This window comes from Cyprinodon variegatus, unplaced genomic scaffold, assembly GCF_000732505.1.
Source record: "Cyprinodon variegatus isolate N-32 unplaced genomic scaffold, C_variegatus-1.0 Scaffold337, whole genome shotgun sequence".
Taxonomy (NCBI): Eukaryota; Metazoa; Chordata; class Actinopteri; order Cyprinodontiformes; family Cyprinodontidae; genus Cyprinodon; species Cyprinodon variegatus.
Genome location: NW_015150790.1, coordinates 609,814 through 632,256, shown reverse-complemented (window position 1 = coordinate 632,256; position 22,443 = coordinate 609,814). Strand labels below are relative to the sequence as shown.

Below are 22,443 nucleotides of genomic sequence, written 5' to 3'. Positions count from 1 at the left end.
AAAGTTAACACTGCACACGAAGAAAGAAAGAAAGAAAGAAAGAAAGAAAGAAAGAAAGAAAGAAAGAAAGAAAGAAAGAAAGAAAGACCTCTCTGAGGTGTATCTGAGGTATGTTACCTTACTGACTGTCTAAAGGTGATTTTTACATTATTCTTACAGGAGCAACATATAATCCATATAATCTTAGCAGCTGACTGCTTCATGCATTTTAAGACAGGAGTGTAGACAGGTGAACAGTAGGTTACAATTTGCAAAAAAGTCTACTCACACTACTTTGCATTAAAGCAAACAGGTCAAATTCAAATCCTGCTTCACAGAATGGAGCTCAATCTTTTCAAACCAGTTAAATCCAACAACCATCTGTCCTAGTGAGGGAACCCACCACTTCCAGCCACGAGGTATATGTCCCAATTTGTTGAAAGGTATATTGTTGACTAAAAGTATTATTGCTCTGCTCTCCCTGGTATGTCTGGCTTCTAAAAGCACCAAGAGTAGGATCATTCCTTCAAAGGCTATGTCAGACAGTCACACAGCTATGTCAAAATCACCAGAAGCTTGAGAACAGCTCAGTGTAGGAGAATATCTCATTATCAGCTAATGTAGACAGTAGAAAGTTGGTTTTAACCAGCAGAATCTATATTACTTGAAATTACTTCACACTTGGATTACTTGAAAATACAAAAAAAACAAAAAACAAAAAAAACATGGATTCTGGAATCTTTTTGGAGTTAACCTAGCCTTCTAAATGTTGGCTAAAAAGATTATTAATGTGTCTATGTGCTTGTAAATGTTTTTAAAGTATTGAAAACAATCTGATAGATTTTTGCAGCACTTTAATCACTGGGTTCAGAAATCAGCTTCTGTTTCTATTCACATACAGCAGGTACAAAAAGCTTTAAGCACATTGATGTTTTTCTTAGCAAATATATTTATAATATTTCTACTGGAGATGCAAATAACAGCAAAATTAAACAACACATAGCAAGAAATGATTGCAAATTACTAAAAGTGTATATAAAAATAGAATGAAACAGGGAATAGGGAGTGAACATGGTGACATGTATTGTTCTGATGGAATTTTAATCAACTTTTCCACACAAACCTCCTTTGACGTCTGATTTTAAAGTTTCGAACCTCATCCACAGTACTCGCTACTGTATTTCTAAACCTTTCTAAAGCTCTCTGATTGTTCATTCGCTCCTCTTTCAACTTACTTTTGAATGGACTGATACTAATTTACTCAGAGCAGCAGGAATGACCGACGTTTATTTTGTCAGCTTTACTACTTTAGTAGCAAAGTAATGGGGGAAAAATTTCATTCATTGCTAGCTTTTTCTCAAACTCATTGTTCTCTGTGACTTCCCCTTTGGCTCATATCAATTTTTAGACCCCAACATAGATACTAATATGATTCATTGTTAAAGACAGCAGGCTGGGTTGAAAGTTTAGTAGAGAGACTTGAACACAATCAGCTATTTGTTTCATCCATCTGGTTCAGTCCAGATGGAAACTGGGCAAATTGTGTTGTAGAAAAACAAAAGATCTAGATTACAGTATGTAAGTTATGGACTGTTTGTCTCCTGTTGGATTTGTAGTTGGATTTCTTTAATGCAGATGTCAAGCACCTTGGCTGACTGACAAGAAAAATCAACAAACATTTTGTGATTTATAAATACCAAAAGATGTTTCCTGATCTTTTAGTTTATTTTTTTTTATATTTTTATTTTAGAGCTATTTTAGTTGTTTCTTTTAAAATAAAGAAAACATACATACTACATACATATACTATAGTGGGATGAAAAATAACTCAGAGCCAGTACAAAACACCTGTGCATAACTTCAGTGCATTAAACCAGAAAAAGGTCTACCCAACTCAAAATCTAAGCTTTTTTTTCTATTCATCTCATCTTTACTTTGCCAATTTTATATCACTCTCTTTGTATTATTAATCATTTAATCTTTTTTGTTTATTAAGCTAATTATTAATGGAGTTTAGGGATTAACAGATATGCTAAAAAGCCTGGAGGTTTTCTTGTGGGCTTTTAAAGACGTAACCGCACTTCTTTACTGGAACAACACGTTAGCATAATCATGCAGTGACTTTCCCTGTACAGTAGTGCTTCAAAGTGAACCCAATCTGTTTGAAATGCAGGGATTTTGTGATCAGAATAAAAATAGCATTTAAAAAAATTATTACTGTTATTAGTTTCCCTGAACCATTTCCTCTGCAGAATTTAGAGGAGTGTATATCATAAATGAAGAACCTTTATTGTGATTGCAAAGGATACAAGAAACGTTTGTTTTAATTCACATCCTTAATGGTTTTTAACATTTAAGAATGATATGATGTAGTTCCTATGTCAATGTGCTTATTATTAGTATAGGTAAGTTGAATGTTCTAATCATAAAGTTAATTTGGTCCCAGTGTTGATATTGCACAAATATATTTTTCTCAAAAATTATTATTACTATCAAAAAGCAAAGGTAGAGAGTCATAAAAGGACTACTTTTTTTTTCAATGTCACATGGATATACCAACGCATTAAGTGGATAGACAGAACTGAATAAGGAAGATAAGTAAAAACAACCACAAAAAATTTTTTAAAGAAAGATCTTTATATCATAAAACAAAAATATTTGGAGCTTGGCTGCCCCAATAGGATCTATGACCTTGTGACTATGTTTATCCATATGGAAGTATAGAGTAACCAATCTAATAGTTAAAATAGTGTTTCTTTCCAAAAAGCAATCCAACAATCATATTATTCATCCCTGATTAATATTATGTGTGACATATTTCTACCTTACCATTGCAAAGACAGGCATATATTTTTAGGATTGGTAGACTTATATTTTGACATTTGTATTGATTGAATAAATAAATGACAATGATTAATATTACGAATAATAATAAACAGATCTCTGTTTTAGACTGAGTCCATAGCAAAGCTAGGTTTGCTCATCAGCTGTGCAGAAGCAGATGAATCTGGGCTATTTTGGTTGTGGCTGTGATGATAGCACAAAGCAGGAAATGCAGGGTGAGCGATGCTAGCTTATGAAGGTTGAAAATGGCCATATATTTCAATATTCTGGAAGGAGGGGTAAAATAATTGCATATAATCAAAACTTCATCGTTTTAAAGATAACTTCCAACATACCTTAACATGCTGAAACAAAATCGTTACAGATTAATATGTGGAATGTATAACGAACACATCTTAAAAAAAATAAACAGATATTAATTAAACAAGCTAAACGTGGTTTTATCACGGAGTCACAGATACTGAGGAAGAATGGGAGCAGAAAGATTCCTCACTCCTAGAAATCCATCTGTGTTTGTTGTCTTGGCTTTCTATTGATCGTGTACACACATGCTTGCATTCAAAAGCACACGCTTTACACCCCGAGAGTGTCAGTTCTCTAGTGATAAATGTGACAGCCGTGTAAACACAGCAAGCACGGTGGAGCGTAAAATTCTCCCTGAAAAGCACATTCCTCAGATCAGTACAAGATGGAAATATTAAGCTAGGCTTCCATGTGTCTCCAGGAACTCTGTCCTACTGTGTGACAGACTTTGCTGCCTGTCTATTTGTTTTCTGTGAATTTGCTCTCTTAAATCTGCAGCGCTCAGCAGGATCAACCCTTTTTTTTCCCCCTTCCCTGTCTCTGTGCTAAACCTCCATTTCCACTCTTTGCTTTGGAAACTCTCTCATCTACCAGCATTTCAGATTTCAGAGGAGGTCAGAAGAGTGCATGGTTTGTCACTTCCAAACGTTTGGAAACAGAAAAGGGCAATGTTTTAGAAATTCAGAGAAGCACAGAGATTCTACTTTTTGAGGGTACTGATTCTGTGCTTTGTGTGTGTGTGTGCGTGTGTGTGCGTGCGCGTGTGTGTGTGTGTGTGTGTGTGTGTGTGTGTGTGTGTGTGTGTGTGTGTGTGTGTGTGTGTGTGTGTGTGTGTGCGTGTTTGTACAACAGCACATGCATTTATTACCTGAGAGTAATATTTACCTCAACTATATAAAGAAGTTAAAATCCAATTTCAGAGAGAGTTCAAGCTATTCTGTGTGGTTAAAAATACTGGAAACAATGGGAAATGTCTCTCTCTGCATCTTCATATAGTATGGTGTTAGAATACTGCAAAAGATAAGAGACTGCTTTAAAAAAAAATCCATAGAAGTTTTCCTAAACTTCTAATCCTTATATCATTGGCACAGTTCCAGTGAGCTGTTATGTAGAAACATACACATATTTTCACAGGAAACTGATCTAGGAGGTTTTTAGCCATAAATGATTTTCCTTGGTGAAAAAATGTAATGTTTCCGATCCAATCAGATGAAATGCCTAATTAAAGCTCCAAAGTTAAACTGCTGCTTTACTTTTATATGTCTGATGACTATTCTAACTGAAGAGACTAGACATGTGTTTAGTTTTAAGAACATGTTTCCAGAGTTGGGTAGTAAATAGTTATAATTTTTACATCTATATTAACTTGAGTAACTTTTAGAAAAATATTTTGTAGTCGTTGTACTTAACCAATGTCTTTTAAAAAAAAAATTTGAGTAATAATTATGTTGTAGTACCGCTACTCTTACTAGAAACAAACTTCTGATTAGTCTACCCACCAATAGTAACTTGAGTTATTAAGAGATCAGGTGAAAATCACTGTATACTGTAGATATTGTCATTCTTTATACTTTCCTTAAATGTTTGCATTACCAGTAAAGATTGATTGAAGTTTATGTTGAATAAAAAAACGTTTAAAAAATAAAGAAGAAAAATAAGAAAGGAAAAGTTTATCTATTTATCTATTACTTTAAAAATACCAGCATTTGTAATTTTAAACATTAACGCAGATGTTATGAGCCAACAATTATTTAGTGCTTGATTTGCCATTTTTATACAGTGCTTTTTCACTCTTACTTGTGTGATTTCATAGATGACTACTTCCTACTCTTACTTGAGTTAAATGTTTGGGTACTCTACTGTAGCCTGTTTTATATTTGAAGATAATTTGTGCTGCACCATCTTCTACCATCACTGCTTTACCTCTGTACAGCTACCAAATGTAAACCTGACAATGGTTTAATCATTCATAAATTAGCATTAACAATTAGCATAAATTAGCAGTATTTTAAGTATTTTCAAGGCACAAAACCTCTCAGACTAGCTGTTAGCCTCTGTCTCAATCAAACTCTGGTTTCTAAAAAAAAAAAAAAAAACCCTCAGAGATTTATGTAAAGATTCTTTATGAATCTTGAAATCCCTGTCACATTCAAATTAGATGATTATTCACAACGGAAATGAAAAAAGGAAGGGAGCTGTCTTCTGTAATGTTCTTTTATAGAGACTAATAAAGGAACATGTGCAGCTGTCTGGTCTGGGTGGCTAATTGATTTAAAAGCAAGCAACTGCAAAAAGCAAAAACAAAAAAAATAGCAGTTTATGTTAATGTTTGTATTTTTACACTGCAGTAATTCTTTTCTCACTCAATCTCTCTGGAATGACACACATGACATGTTCTGTTCTCAGCATGTGTTTCACGCAGGAAACTCAGGTGGTGCACCACCTCCAAACTTCATGTCGGGTGTGTCCGAAGGTCTGCCCTAATCACTATATAGGGCAGTATATAGTGTAGATGAGTTTCAGAATGTCTAGTTGATTAAAACAGAAGTGGAGTTGGAATTTCCCACAATGCACCTTGAAAAGTAGTGATCATCTATGGTCATTAGACGGGTAGATATATCCCAGAATGCTTTGTTCTCCTCACAAAGCATCATGGGGTTTGTTGTCACAGCGGCCCGCTGTCGCCTACTGCTGTTGATACCCAACAGCTGCGACAAATAACAAAGATGGCGCAGGCACCGTGCGGGGAGGCGGAGTTACGTGACCAACGGGGAGCAAAAAGTAGCGCTCATTTGTCCCAACTGTCAGTTAACAGAGTTCACTATAAAGTCCACCATATATAGACCCTGCTCTATATAGTGATTGAGGGATTTAGGGTTTAGGGCAGATGTTTAGACACAGCCACCCTGTATAAATTACCATTTTGTTCAATCTTAGCTTCAGTATCTGGGACCAACTGATTTGGAAGTATGCGAAATGAAAACATCAAGTGATATGTCATCAATTCATAGCATAAGAAATCAAAACCTCCAAATATTTTAATAGAAATTCTCTCCAGAAATCCTAAACTACCCCTTAAAGATGTCATACAAATCACCTTGAGTTCCTCTCCACTCCAACAACCATTTGTCAGATTTAAAGCTCAGAGCACTTGCACTAAATCTCAAGTTTCCTATGATTGTGGTTACTCAGTGGAATGGGAAAAACGTTTGCAGCCCCTTGCCTCCCTGAACGCAGCTTTTACCACAAGGCACCTTGTAAAATTAACACCTTCCAAAGTCACATTGCAAACTTTCTCAGTCAAACAACCACTCTGCACGTACTATTGGAAGACCTCTCCTACACACACAGTGCCACAGCTGTGCAGCTAAATGAGCTAAGTGTTTACCCATCTTTCACCCCCCATCCTTTCCATGCCATCGGTCTTGGTCTTCATGGCATTCTTTAGGTCCTTTTGTGCTGTGGTTGTTACTGAATAACATAAATGTGGCAGTTGCAATGTTGTATAAGCACACAGTCCATTTTTAAGCTTATGAACTGCTGAAAAATATCACCAAATACTATAAGCTACTATTGTCTGCAGGTGGTTTCACACCCTTGGATCAACACAAACATTAGGCTTTAATGCAATGAGGCAAAGTAATCGTCAAGAATGAAGAAAAAAAAATTAACATGAAATTACCAGGATAGATTAATTTAGTCATTGTAGGGTGTGGGCTAAGACTACATTTAATTCTTTCATAATCAGCTATAATAAATCATCAGGTATCACAGAAAAAAGTTACAGTTTCTTTCCACTTAACATAAAACAGAAAATGAATGCAGTCATATCAGTTACTATTTGAAGTTATGAATTATTTTAATATGTGCAAGAAAATAGTAATAAATAATAGGACTGAAAAGTCCTATTATATTATGAAAAGGTTTTAATGTATGTTTAAATTCAGTCAAGAAATATTTTATAAATGACATAGTGAGACCAGAAGGCGGCACTGTATATGGTGACAACTTCCACGAAGGCTGGTATTAGCACTACTAACAATCATCAATGCAGGAGATGTTACTGAAAAGTTGTCTAATATAGTGAACACTAGAGATGGTTTAACTTATTTTTATTTGTACTAAAAGCGTCATCTATTTCTCTTTGCAGTTGGTCAGACACCTTTACAGTCTAAAGAGCCATTTTTCCCTAAGAGCTTAAAATCTTGTTAGAGTATTACAGTTATAAATGAGGTGCAGAAACTAATATTTCAGGTTGCCTTTAATTTAGTTTTAGTTCAAATTTAAGCATCCAGTCAGAAGTCAAGTATCACAGAACCATGTTCTCACATGATGTGTACTTTTACAATCACAATCCCTGGGTAATAGTCTATTTTAATTTATATAAAGGCTAAGTTGGTGCTTTTCCTCAGTTTGAATCTGTCCATATAATGAAGAAATCATGTAGCTTTGACCAGCAAGAATCTTGAGATGCCAAAGAAAGAGAGCTTCGTACAGCTTATCAGAATGAAGGGAAAGAGCTCCTGCAGGCTAGAGGCGCTGTTTGCTCTGCAGCCTCTTCTCACCAAACTGCTTCTCTCGCCCCCATTGCATTTATCTGTCAGTTTGGTTTCAATTTTCTAGACATGTGCATGTATTAAGGACTGAATTAATATTTGCCTTTAAGCACATTCTGCCTTTCTCTCTTTCTTTCTCTCTGACACCTGCAAGGATGCATATAGCTGTGGATTTGCATGCAGCAGCTTGAAGGACTCCAGCCTGTGTTAGAGGATCTGCTTAGGCCTCTGCATGATGACGTGGAGACTCAATGCTGCACAGCTAATGGTCACATTTTTGAAATATGTGAAACCATTGTTTAAAAAAGATTTTAAAAATATACAAACAAAAAGCTGTGAAAAGCTAAATGTAGCTATATAAAATTGATAATTCCTCTATAAATCAATGAAGTAAATGCAGAAGCAATACAATTTCACCTTCACACTTTTGCAAATATTCCTCCAACATAATATAAACTTAATTTTGGCAAGAAAAAAAATGTTGCCTAAAAGTTGTAATGGAACGTAAAGTTAATATAATTAAAGCAAGCCTTCATGCAGTCCAATTAAATGTGGCCTATAAATCAGACTAAACAATAAGAGCTCATTGGGGTGAGGAGCTTACCTTTTTGAGGAGTCTGTTTATGAGAAATAATCACTGCAATCACGCTAACAGTGAAACCACCAGCTTGTTAAAATCCCTCCTGGCAGAAGTGCCAATAAGAGACCCTCACCTTGTGGGCAGAGCTTTTATCTGCTGCAGGGTGGAGTCACCAGAGTGGGTGGGAGGTATGCAGAGAGAAAAGGAGAAGAGATAGATTTGACCCGAGTAAACACATCATTCCCAAAAATAAGATGAACTATAATTTATTTGACCAAACATGTTCACATTCAGCTGCTAAGTACCAAAATGGATGACAATGATAAATAACAGATAAGTTTTTCCCAACTATGTGATAAATGGACCACAGTGCAGTGGAGGAAAAGTCTAGAATAGCAACAAAATTAAAAACTGAATAAAACTGGAATCAAAATCCCTAACTCATAGCAGAAGAATTGCAAATCAGAAATAACATCTTCTGTAAGTTTGTTGTTTATCATTTCAATTGCAATCCACCATAAAACATCTTACATTGTCATCCTGTAAGTTACAAATAAATCACTAAAGTTGAATGTTTTTTTTTTAAAAGTAAAATAATATCGATTAGCATCAAATATACAGGCAAGTTTGGGAGCACAAACTAGGAATTATACTCTGGTTTTCCATCCCTTACATCAGTGGCCCTGCTGTGATTTAAAAGAAAATTATGCACCTTCAACCAAACTTTTGACAGTTGAACCCAGGAAAGCCAACTGCAGTAAAAGTTATAGCAATAAAATATATATATATATAATCTTTTTGAAATTACAAAACTACAAATTTTAAAGAGTGATATCTTTAAGTTAAACTTTCTATTTTACTTTGTAATTGAATTCAACATTGCCATCAATGTATATATTTTCTGAATTGCTCAATAGAATTGGTAATTTCTCCGTTTCTACCCTGCCCCTGGTGCAACGCTGAATGTGCAATAAGTGGCACTGGGGAAACGCACATGCTATCTTGGCTGTGTACGTAATACAAAGGGTTAGTTGCATATTTGCAACAATGGGCGTCAGGTGGTTAATTGTTTCATTAAGATCATCTAAGGACGCCACCTATGAGATGATGATTGAGATCAACAGACAGCTAAGGGAAACTGTCTTCCATTAGCGTTCTGTAGCGCCGATCAGAAGATAAAAGTTTGAATTGCCTCTCATTAGGCCTTTTCCAAAATCTGTCTAGGGTGAGAACAACGTCAGGTTTTTCGTTAGGGTGGTTCCGACGTAGGAAACAGAAATGGTCCTAGGTTTAAAGCAGTGTTGTGAGGACAGTGAGGGGATGCAGTGTAGGGCATGTTTGTTGGAAGTCCATCTTTAGTGGGTTTAGCTTCAGACGGTTCTGAGTGCATCAGATGACCAGGCGGTTCATCTCCTGTTCGTAAACAGATTAAACGTTTTCTCAGATTAGACCAATGGCAGCAATTTCATCTGCAAACTTGCAGTTTCACAAACTGTTAACCACTAAGGTGAGGTAGTTTGTGTACAGAAAGAAGAGGAGTGGGGAGAGATCATAGCGTTTGGTGGCTCCAGCGTTGGTGGGAGTGGATAATCCTCAGCTTCAATCTCAGCTTCACTCTGTGCTTATGACATTCTTTAACTGAGACAGCGTCAGTTAAAGAATGTGGGGACTGAAGTATCTTTCAGACACTTAAGGAATGTCATAAGCACAGAAATCAGAGCAACAGAGCTGTTGAATTTAAATCTTCAAATGGCATGTTAGGGACCAGGAAGATGGTGGAGCGTTTAAACCTAGAAGGATGTAGGAAAACACAGGAAATATGTTAGAAATGTGGGTAAAGGTGGAAGAGTAGAAAGAAACAACCTGCTTAAAAAGCTTTGTTTTGTTTTTACACTGAAGGACCTTTTTATCTATCTGTTTTATCTCTAGTGCAATGACTTCTATGTTAGAATCTATAAATTAAACACTTTCTGACCATATTTGTGATAAAACACTAGTAATAATAGTGGATCATATGGACAATCTAAGCATTAGTCAATCGTTATTTTTAACAGGACCAAAAAGACAAACAGTGAACAAAGCCCTACTTTTTACTTTTTTCACTTAATGGCAGATTCCAACTCTACAATTAAATAGGAGTCAATTAAAGGAAAGGGATCAATACCGATGTTTGATTGCACCTTTCTTAAAGAATAACATTTTGTAAAACATTTCCATTATGTTCATATGAATAAGAATAAGTCATCGGTGAACTCACAGCCTTGGGTTCAGACTGATAATGTACTTCTTCTCTTAAGGTCTTTGTTATCCTGTGACGACAGAGTCTTTCCAGGGCAGGTTTTAACACCTAGGTACAACTACTTCCATTTGACATCTCACTAACTCTGAAGCGTCAGACTAACTAAAAATATACAGTCTGTATGTACATAAAGTCTGGCTTATGCGCTGTCCTTCTGCTTCATGTCTGCATGGTCTCTTAAGAATGCCTTTTTGAGAGAACTGTCCATGTGACCGTTTTACGGGTTCATTTAATGCCTGGTTGTGTGTCTCAGTGTGTGTATCAAATGGACAGTGGAAACAAGCAGCTCTAAACTCACATCATGGTGTAAAAAGGTGGCTGTCTAGAAGTATCACCAAAAACCACCCACCAGCTTAGTCAGAGAAACTGGTTTGGAATGGATAAGTTACGGAGGGCTTTATATTTCTCTGTGAGTCTGTTGGATAAATAAAAAACTTTGACTTAATACAATACTGTAGGTTTGGTTCTATTTGCTCAAACATTGATGAGAAAATTGTTTAAAGTCAAATTTCTGCACATCCCTGTTGTTTGTTGCCTGTTGACTATGAAGTCCAAATACAGTGTTTCAGCTTTTATTTCCAGAGAGCCTAATATCTGGTTCTACCTGCACAAATGCAAAACTCATAGAAATGCTATAGATGTGCCACACGCACAGATACAGACACACAGAGACGTGCTGTGTGAAAGGTACACAACAGACAGGGGGTAATGAGCTGTGTGTGTTTGTCCTCATGCTTCAATCCTCTGCCTGTTCTCTTAATGAAGCCCAAATGGGCCTAGAAACGACCTCACACCATCCGCCCTGCGTCACGTTAAAGAAAACCTCATCCAGTTAAGAGATATAGAATCACATCACGTCTTCAGCCTTGAGTCTTTGTAAGTGTTGCTATGTACAGTCCAAGCTCATTTAAGCTCTACGGTTGAATAAATGAATACATTTCTATTTAATTCTCTGTAAATTAATGTTGAATGCCTTTAGATTTTATTTTGATTTGAAACTATATATATCTTCTTATGTTTGCCTTAAATGCTTATTACTGAAATAATAAATTAATTAAAAGGAGGCAAAAAAAACAGATATAAATAAAGCAATCTTTCATTGCTATAAAAGTGAATCTGAGCAACAATTTCATCTAAAGAACTAATCTGCCAATGTTTTACTTCTTTGTTCATCACAACTGAATTTTCATTGGATTTGTAGCCTTCATGTTATGGAAAAGCTTTTGGTATTATGCATTTTCTACTAATTGCCTTTATTTGCTTTATTTGCATTTTATTAGAATTTTTAATCCTCTGTGAGTTCAAAGCAGCCAGTCTGTCAGAGAACCATGTTCTGTATTTTTATCTTAAACTTTTATTGCATTGTAAGCTGAATTTTTTTGTGTTCTTTTAACAATTCTTTTCATTTTGCATTCTTTTGACATTACAAACTTAGGGCTTTGCAGTAAGAACACGTTGCATTTGAATACCAGTGTAGGACAGTTAGTTAAATTGGACTGTGAATATGATGGACTTGCCACCTTACTAGTGTGTACCACAGGCCTTACTGATAGAGTTACGCACCACCGCGGCCTGAAGGTGTTAGAGGATGCAGACAATTGATGGGTCCTTGTACATGTATGTAAATTACACTGCAGAGCTGATCCAAAAAAGAATTGCAAAGATTCTTAAAATATATGTAACTAATTTGAGCAGATTAATAAAATAATCTGCCAATGTAATGAGGATTTCTGGCCTTAAATTAAGATAATAAGATAATATGCACTTGTAATGAGATGTTGTTCTTATTTTTGATGTAAATAATCTAAATCCCAGTGGTAAATTGTCTTACTATACACTAGACTTATTTCAATAAAAAAAAGGACTGACTTAGATTTTTGTTTTTGCAGTGTTGGTGATACAGCATAAAAATTGTTTGTGAGCTTTGTGATGTGTGTTGTGTACTGAGATCCATCTTTTAACAGGAGTCCTATACGGCTCATGCAGAGTCTGACCATATTATCGGAAAGACTAAGTCACATTGTCACCGAATGTGTTTCTGTTTTAGGACTCCTCATTAAACCCTTTCTATAGGAGTAGATATAGAAAAGTGTTTGCTGTGTAACAAACTAATGCTTATAGTTGATTGTACAACATAAGTAATAGATGATGTTAAAAACATGCTAAATAAAATGTTTACACCATGAAATATACACTGAAAACCTCTTGCTCCTAATCAACAAAACGGACCTGTTGACCGAAGCTTTAAATTTCTGTAGACCAAACAATCCAGTGTTCAAACGAATCTAACATCCATTAAATGCTTGTTCTGTGCATGAATGAAACTCATTTTTGAAAATTTTGGAAAATTTTCTTCATAGGCAACAGCTGCTGTTTGCTGTAGAGGCAAACAGTCTTCCTGTCGTCCGCCAGAGGGTGTGATTTTACATTAGGGTTAGCAGTGAGTTTTAAAGCATGGCAATAAAACCTTCTTTTTTTTTATATATAAATGTATCCTCTTTAAAACCCAATATATCTTAGAAGTCCCTTAAACTTAATTTATTTATTCCTTTTTTTCTTTTCTGGTCAAAAATATGTGACAAACATGTTTGGGGTAGGAATAAAAAGTATTTTAAAGTAGAGGAAGATGATTATCAGAATTAGATGCTTGTCCAGCTGTATAAAAATAAATAGACTAATCTTTAATGTTTGCCATTAACTGTGACTTGTTGTATTGTTTTATTCCCGATCTAAATTTATTTAAGTTGAATTGAACTAAATTTTGCAGTGTTAAAGTAGCACTTACTCCAGTTGTTGTAATAAGAGTCAATTGAGTCAATGTACTTTGACACTGCATATTTAACACTGTGGAATTTACTGTAGACTCTCATTTCTATTTTGATAAAAAAAATAATATATATACATGTATATATATTTGTATATATGTACGTATATATATATATAAATACAACAAATGGGATTTGTTTTTGTTTTTTTATGTTGTTTTTTGTTTGTTTGTTTGATTTTTTGTTCTGTTCAGTTCAGTATTGCAGTGAAGGAGTTTTTTTCCTTTTCTTTTTTCTTATAGACAACCTAACATCAGATCAAATGTACACTTAGAAGAATGTTGATTGGGTGATCTTGGTATAAATAATGATCTTAAATCAGTATGTTAATAATAATACATTATCTTCTCAAATTCAACAAAAATGGGAATGTAAATGGGTTGGGTTCTAAACCAAACTCAGTTTAATATAATCAGATCTGGTTTTAAACAGAGAAATATAATGAGTTCAAAACAGTCCAAACCAACAGAGAATTTAAATATTTTTATTAAAAAATGAGTTAGCCTTTGACAAATCTAAAACAAAACTAAAAGATGAAGAAAATCTAGTTTAACGTGATAAACAGAAATAACAAGGTTATAAAAAGATAAATGCTAAAAATCCAGTCAGTTTAACAGGAATAATTCTTTTTCGATATAATTTAATAGAAATTCTGGAGTTTGAGACTCTTGTCAAAGCTCAGCTTTTTTTAATTAAGTGTGAAGTAAAGGCAAATAAATCTTAAAAAAGACAGCCTTTGTGAGAGCCAGAATATGAACAGTTATGCTATAAATTTAAAGTGATAGTTGTCAGTATTGTCAGCAAAATTGTATTATTTGTTGCAAATGTGTGCTGTGGAGCGAGGAGAATAATGCTTATAGATTAAATATTTACCCAGAAGAGTTGTGCTTATCTCACGCTCTGACTCTGGCCCCTAGTAAACACTGACAGCTACTTCTATGCCTTCCTGGGAACGATTAGTTGACTCTCTATTAGACAAGCAAAGCATGAGATATGCTGTCCTACCCTTTTAACAGATATAGTTTACTTACAAACGGATTTGTGTAATATGTTGCTTTGCAACATGTAGTTTAATATTTGTCTAAATAAAGTTTTAGTTTTAAAAAGCAGAGAGAGTTGAAACTTCTGTTTCTCTGTGTGTATATCTCCCTCTTTCAGTCTAATAAAGAAGTCAGGGTTCATCCAACTGATATTTGGAGTCTTACATTCGAGCTGTGCATCCACAACCTTATACGAATAAACGCACACACTTATGCAAGAATAGCTACATGTTAGTCAAATTTGTAAAATTTTCACAGAGGTTTATGGCATCAAGAGTTAGTAAGGCTCCAACATTCTTTGCTCCGTTTCTCTTCACCATGACGCAATCTTGGAATTTGCCTGGCAAACAGGAGCAAACATCTAAAAGAGTCCGTGTCACCTCATCTGCAAGCACAGAAAGCTGTGGAATTTAGACCCCTTTGCAACATCCCAGAAATATGTTTGAACATTGAGCTTTATCAGCATTTAATTAGCCGTCTGTTAAAAAATGCTGTGAGGAAAAAGGGGATCATCTTTTCAAAAATGAACAAGTATTTATGTCACTCAGATATTCTTTCAAAAAGGAAACTGGTGTCACATGGAGCTCTTTAACAACAGTCTGATCTGTTTCTTTAGTATCTTAACCCAGTGAACCTGTATTGTTTTCTAAATCTAGACTTTTGGATGGATCATGCTTTAAAATTTCTTTTTTTAGCAGTAAAATGGTAAATGGTAAATGGCATGTACTTATATAGCGCCTTTATTCAAGTTAGGAGACTTGACCAAAGCGCTTTACACTACATTCATTCACCCATTCACACACACACTCACACACTGATGGTGGCAAGCCACATTGTAGCCACAGCTGCCCTGGGGCTCACTGACAGAAGCGGGGGTGCCGTACACTGGCGCCACTGGGCCCTCTGACCACCATCAGTAGACAATGCAGGTGAAGTGTCTTGCCCAAGGACACAACCACAATGAAAGTCAGAGTCGGGGCTTGAACCGTCAACCCTTCGATTTCAGTATTGTAAATTGAATAACCATTTACTTACAGACATTTTATCAAACATAGGAAAGGAAAATAACGGATTTGGTATAAACTGAAGATAATCTGGACCAAGGGTGTAACTTTGTAATGAAAGTTGGTGGGGACATTTCCACATCAGTCCTTCAGAAAGTTAGCTGGACTCATTCTTGTTCCCAGATGTTGAGACATTAAAGGCTGTGTTGCATCAGTTTGAGGGGACAGCAAACATACACAGTTATACAAGCTGTGCGCCTGCTTTTAGTGATGTATCAAAGTTTCATTTATTGTCAGAAGAAGAGATATTACACAATATTAACTATAATGTAGAGGGTCAATGGCGTAACAACACAACAATAGGCCCATAAGCAACATTATCTGAGTGGGCCCCATATGAAGTACAACACCCCATCCATGGTATCCATCGTGGCTAACACATTGTACGTAACGGTTATGGTTTTAATATGCGCTCTGGATTACCCAAAAATCCAAGTCGTATTGTAAAAAATAAAATACTCAAATACATCGTTCTTTTAAGATCTTTTAGAAACATATTATGAGTGTTTTTTTTACCAACCGTCTAATGACTATACACAGTTATTAACATAGTAATTGAAAGTACCACTGTCTGCTTTGCTATTGGTGTCGTCTTTAAACGGCTCACCATCATGTTGAGATCTGCCATGTGTTCACCTATAAATAAGGTCTGGTTAGCCATATTAGTGTCAGTTGGGTTTATGAGCAATTTTTTGCACCTATTACATCTGCAAAGAGATGCCCTAGTCCACCATTGTGTAGGGGGGTAACCAGGTGTCAGTGACGGGGCCCCTAAGAGGTCGGGGGCCCCTAAACAACTGTAGTCTCTACTTACCAATATTTCCGCTATTGGGGGTGTATCTACTTACTTATGTGAGATACTGTATCTAAAAGTCAGGAGGAAGGCAGAGAGACCATACCTGCACAAGGCCAAAGGTCTTTAACATTCAAACAAAACCTAAGACATCATCATTTTACTTATCAGGGCCCACCTGAGCATCACTGACTTATTTTTAAACTTAAACTTTTATCCTTGGTTCCCTGATTTTGCATTATAATCTAACCCTAAACATAAAGAATACTATAAAAATAGCAAAAGATGCATACAAACGGTTAACCAATGTGTAGTAAGTTGAAAAACAAAACTGAGCAAACTAAGTAATCAATGGGTGTGTGCTTAGGTTGTTTATGAAACTGTCATCATGGCTGACTCCTCTTACAAGCACATTTTAAACAGAAATTGCTGTTATTATTCGGGGTGAGTTTATTGAGAGTGACTAAATAAAAGGTGTGGAAATAGGTTCCTGTTTTCTTATGTAGAACATATAGGGTAACCCTAAATGATCAAAATCTGTTTTGGTGACATTTCTTTTTTTTTTTTTTTACCAAAAAAATATAGTAAGTTTTAGTCTGGTAATTAATGTATTTATATGATGATTTTCCGGGTGGATCATAAAAAAATAAAAAAAATGGTCCTCCCAATTGTCAATTATTGCGGTGATATGTTTACATAAGGCCATCCTAAGTGCTAATTCTCATTTTCACTTACCGGTGGTGAGTCTGACATATTTGATTCTATAAATCTTCTTTTGGAAAGTAAGCTTGTATAAGGGAGGCAAGCAGCAGCTTTTAAACAGTGCGTGCACGAGGATAAATGGGCTTGTGCATAGGTGTTCCCTCTCGGGAACAGGCACAGGGTTGTCCATGTGCATTTTTTCATTTATTTTTTTCTAGGGGAGAGGACAGGTCTTTTCAAAAATTCGTAAAAAACCACCACTATACCTTTAAGGAGGCATTGCAGCGTTTTGTAATGATACTGCCACCTGTGGCCAAAACACGGAACTGCAGCACTCTTCTGCTCGTTCTCGTAGCCTGCAGTTGTACTTGAAAAGCTTGGGGGTTTTTTTGGATGTCGGTTGCTTTTGAGTATCAACAATATCCATCTCGAATATAACGTTTCAATCGTTTGCAAGGTCGCATCCATTTAACATGGCCGCTCTTGATGTCACATCCGCCAAGCAGCACAGAAACTTCTGACCCGAAGCAAATCAAGGAAAATAAGCTGCACTTTATAGATGCATCAGCGCTTTGCTACTGAGGTGTCAGTCTGTCCATCAGACAATGTTTTAGTTGCGAACGGTCCAATAAAAATACTGTTTTAAAGATATTTTCTGTAAAAACTTAGATAATTTCTCTTTAAAACATTTATGATTCGGCTTTATGGCCTGGCTGAGATAAACAGCTACAGGCAGTGAGATGTCTTAATCCTTTGCCATCCATATAATTAAAACTCTTTAAACATTTATTTTAAAGAGTCATCAGTGACATGGAAGAAGGGAAAACTCAACTTAAACAATGTTAGATGCTGTTGTCATTTAAGAAAATGATGCTGTTGCTTACACCATTGGACTCACAGGTCTTTCTCCATCTCTTAAGAAAGGTCAGAATCCCAGGATCCTCTATTTTCCCCAAAAAGCCCAAATATGTGGCAAAACTCTGCAGGTTTTCCCTTTGATTGGCTGTTATGCATCACATCGCCCTGGATTACATGAAAATGTGTTCAAATCCCCAAATTTTAAACAACATTTTAAACACTAAAGAAAAAAAACACATTTCTATTGAGAAAGTTACCTTGAGCATTAAAACCTCAAATTCTAGGGAAAATATTTAAATCATTTGAAAAAGTTAAAGAAGAATTCAATCTTGAAAACAGATACCTATATCGCTACCTACAATTGTGTCACTTTTACGACAAAGAGGTGAACAGGGACCTATCAGAAGGAATTAGTGAGGTGATTGTACTCTTGACATGTGCATATGGTGGAACTCCCTCAAAAAGTGTATCAAAGTTGTACAATAGTCTCCAAAAATGCGATGGCAAAAATTCATTCTATGTTAAAAAAAAGGGGGAACGAGAATTCAACAATACATTAACTGGGAGTGAGTGGTCCTCCATGTGTAAAACACAACAATCTTCAACCAGCTCAAGAAGATGGCGAGAATTTGGATGGAAAAATCTAATTCGTTTTTTTATCACCCCATATATAAAATCTAAACAACTTAGTCAACAACAGAAATGCTGGAGAGGGTGTGGGCATGTAGATCCCAATCACTCCCATATCTTTTGGTCATGCATTACACTGCAGTTATTCTGGAACAGTGTCATTCAGACAGTAGAGGAAATTTTATGCTTATCTATACCCCGAGATCCGAGCTTTGTATACCTAGGTGTTATGTCGTATGAAGTCATTGGAAAAAAAGACATTTACCTCTGCAAAATATTACTGATTGCTGCCAAAAAGGCATTGACAAGGAATTGGTTGAAAAGTGACCCACCTGGGCATGGACAATGGCTGAATATTGTAGACGAACTATACACCATGGAAAATTTGACTTTTCGTCTGAGCCTTAAAAAAGGTGACTTTGAGAAAAAATGGCAGAAGTGGTCTATGTTCAAGGTCAAACCCAACCATAAGAGGAAAAAAAAAAAAAAAACTTTGGAAAATATGGTAATGTATGCTCCCCCCAGCTTGTTTTTTGTTTTTTCTTCTTGTTTTTTCTTTTGTTTTTGTATTATAAAAAAGACTAAATAAAGAGTTGAAAAAAATAAAATAAAAAAACTCAATTTCTACTTGGCCTACTGCACATGTATGCATGCTTTTGCATGTTAAAACCAGAGAGTCTACAGTTGATGCATGAGCGTAGCACCTCCCCACTCACAGATGGCATGAACTGAGACAAGTTTTCACACAATAGTGTCACAGAAAACCCTGCATCCAATGACATACTGTGTCAGACACCTCCTCATATACAAACACATTAACAGTGTCTCCTTGGTGCACTTTCCATACCATATGTTAACGGTACATGTATGCAGCACTTGGCTAACAATCCTTCCCCTCAGTCAACAGCTTGTAACATTCCTGTCTGACCCCGGGCTGCCCGGTGATGACATCAGTGACGTGAGTGAGATTGGTTTACGTCGTATAAGCAGGCATGGTGGACCATGTCTCACTGAAAAGACTCATAATGTTGAGGGTTTACTCCAGTAAACCCAGTAGAATTATGGTTTTTGTAACTGAGGTAAATCAGGGCCGGTGTGGCATCTGTTGAATAAATTAGGGGCAACCCTACAGAAAATTCGTATCCTAATCTCACTACTCTCAGCAGAAGCAACACATAGGGCTGCAAAATCCTCTTTAATTGCACATGCATGACAGGAAAAAAAAAAAGCTTGTGTAGGAAACAACTAACATGTATGTTTTAGTTCATTATCTGGTGCTCATATGCCCCTTTTTCCAATAACCATCTCTGTCTGTGAGACTCTGTATCCTATCTGTAAAGCCCAGGATACACTGGATTTCAAGGACATGTCACACTGCATTGACACTATATGCTGTCACAAAACATAACTTTCTGCTACAGACAGGCCTTACATGCCATATCATCACTGAATTGTGATGTAAGCCATAAATGTTTAAGCATTTTTCACGAAAAGAGGGTTATAAAAAGGATCGGAAAGAGGTAGAAGCACACACATAGCTGACTTTGTAGAAAATATCAGAGTTTTTAAGGCTTCATTTTACATAATCTCTGGTGGTGGGAGCTCTGAATCAGCAGTTGCTGCATCCATCGCTCTCTAATTGATCATAAACTACAGACTTCAGCTCATCTTTCTTTAACAGAATAATGCTTTGCAGATGATAGTAAATAACTGCAACGTGTGAACCTGATTTAAAATAAGGTTTAGGTGAATACATATTGTATTTGTGCGTATTATCTGCATTTACCAACGGAGGGTGACTTCAATGGAAGTCAGAATTAAGTCCCCCCCATCCTTGAAATCTTCTTAAATGTAATCTCTATGCAGATGTGCTTGTAAACAGCTCTTCCTATGCCTGAATGGATGTTTGGAATAGAGTTCTTTGCAATTGGTCACTATTTGCCTGGTTACTACTGTAGCGGCTTTACCACAAAATCACATTAAATTTTACACACTTCTCCTGGAAAGAGACAAAATAATTTCTGTCATTTCACCTTTAGCTCCAGACAAACCTTTTCAAATAACTAAATTTTGTTTCCTTTTTTTAAATGACACCACACACATCTGACAGAAAATTAAATGATCTAAAAACACGAACAACATTTTGCAGTTAGACCATCTATCTGAATGTTCTATCTTTTTGCTTATTTCTTGTTAGCTCAACTCATCATTTGGGAAATGTAAGGTTATATTCCAAAAACTGATGTTGAAAGATCCAAATGACCATAATGTGTTTGCCTGGCGCTACCTCTTCATGCTGTGTATGAATGCCTTGTCTTGTTTTTTTTGTTTTTTTTTCCAGGATTTGTAACTCAGAAAAAAGTATCCTGTGAGTGATATGGCATGTCAAACAGAGACAGGCAGTCTGTCGAGTCCTGTCACCTGTGATCTATGTATTTATTTTTGACAGATTTTCAGTAAGTGGGAGAAACAAGTAAGTGACAGATGAACACGTTTGAGGCTGTAGCAGAGGGTTGAGCAGGGGTGACATTGTAACACAAAAAGATAAATACATGTCTGAGTATTGGAGCAGGATCTCTTTAAATATGATGGTTTTCTCTTCTCTGCCCTCCGTTTGTCTAAACCATAGTCGGTATATCATACTTAAACCAGTGAGGCTGTAATAACATATTTCTAGACTTTAAAAGTATTTTTTCAATACAACAGTTAACATAAATGCTTACTGGTCTCCCTCTACATTAACATTATAGTGTCTGGGACTGATGTTATCGACTAAAGAGGGTCAGAACACATGTGAACCAGACATGAGCACAAACAAAACACCAAATGGACTTTACACTGACAGTTTTTGATGTTGTGTGATTAATAGTTCTCATAGCTTTGTGTCAATCCTTGCAAAATGTTTTTAACTCTAACATCCAACATGTTGACATTGTATTTTCTCAAGTTTATGTCTCCTTTCTAAGGTGAATCTAAAAACAGGAAGGTCCTGCATGACAGAATCAGATTCAGAAAAGGCCTTGTGAATGTTTTTGTATTTAGAAAATCCAAGACATATGTTTGTTTTGATCATAAGGTGCAACACTAAAACCAGAATGCATATAATGAATATTATCAAATTAGGGAAAATATATTTTTTAAGACCTGGCCAGGGAGTAGCCTGCATCTTGCCCATAGACTGCCGGAGATAGGCAGCGGCCCCACTGCGGCTCTGACAAGGACCAAACAGATGAAGATGGATGGATGGATGGATGGATGGATGGATGGATGGATGGATGGATGGATGGATGGATGGATGGATGGATGGATGGATGGATGGATCATTTTGAACAAAAAAATACAAGAAGTATAGGAATGTAATTGAACTAGAGGTGAAAGGTGAAATTTTGGTGCAACTTAGCAAGAGGAAGTTATGTTTAATAAAGTTATGCATAGATATTTTTTGGTGATGAAATATGATGATGAAAAGGAAAACAGCAGAAAAAGTAAAAATGCAAATATTCTATATATTAAATGATTAGGCATATTGGGTGGGCTGTATGAGACCAAAGACACATGTAAAGATAGAGTGGAAAAACAAGGGGACATTTTTACCCATTGTTAATTTAGAAAAGTATGAGCTCACCCAGACTGGATTGAGACTAAAAAATGGACATTAACTTGCTACATATCCACTACTGGATCTGTTTTTTGACTTTACTGGGCTGTTCTTGCAAATGAAAATCTTTTCATCAGAATTATTCCATTGTGGTCATAGCTCCGAGACTTTAACAGGTTTTCTTTCTTGTGTTGCAGTCTTTTCAGCTGCCTGCATTTTTCCATTAACTACTGACCAGCTTTCCAAAACCAACCCCACAGCATGATACTGCTGAGAGAGATATGCATTTCTATGGAAACAGAGAGCGGTTGTACTCAGCTTTTTTTGTTTTCCTTTTGCCTTCTCGAGATAATTACATAACTGTCTCGTTAT

At 36.0% G+C, this 22,443-nt stretch overlaps 1 protein-coding gene across 1 annotated transcript in view; it reads right to left on the bottom strand.

The window, feature by feature from the left end:
- Positions 1-8,377, bottom strand: part of col8a1 (collagen, type VIII, alpha 1) — a 12,656-nt gene extending 4,279 nt beyond the window's left edge. The window contains exon 1 of the mRNA XM_015385354.1: positions 8,287-8,377. The gene's annotated coding sequence lies outside the window, so the exon portion shown is untranslated. The remainder of the gene's footprint in view (positions 1-8,286) is intronic.
- Positions 8,378-22,443: the final 14,066 nt, after the last annotated feature.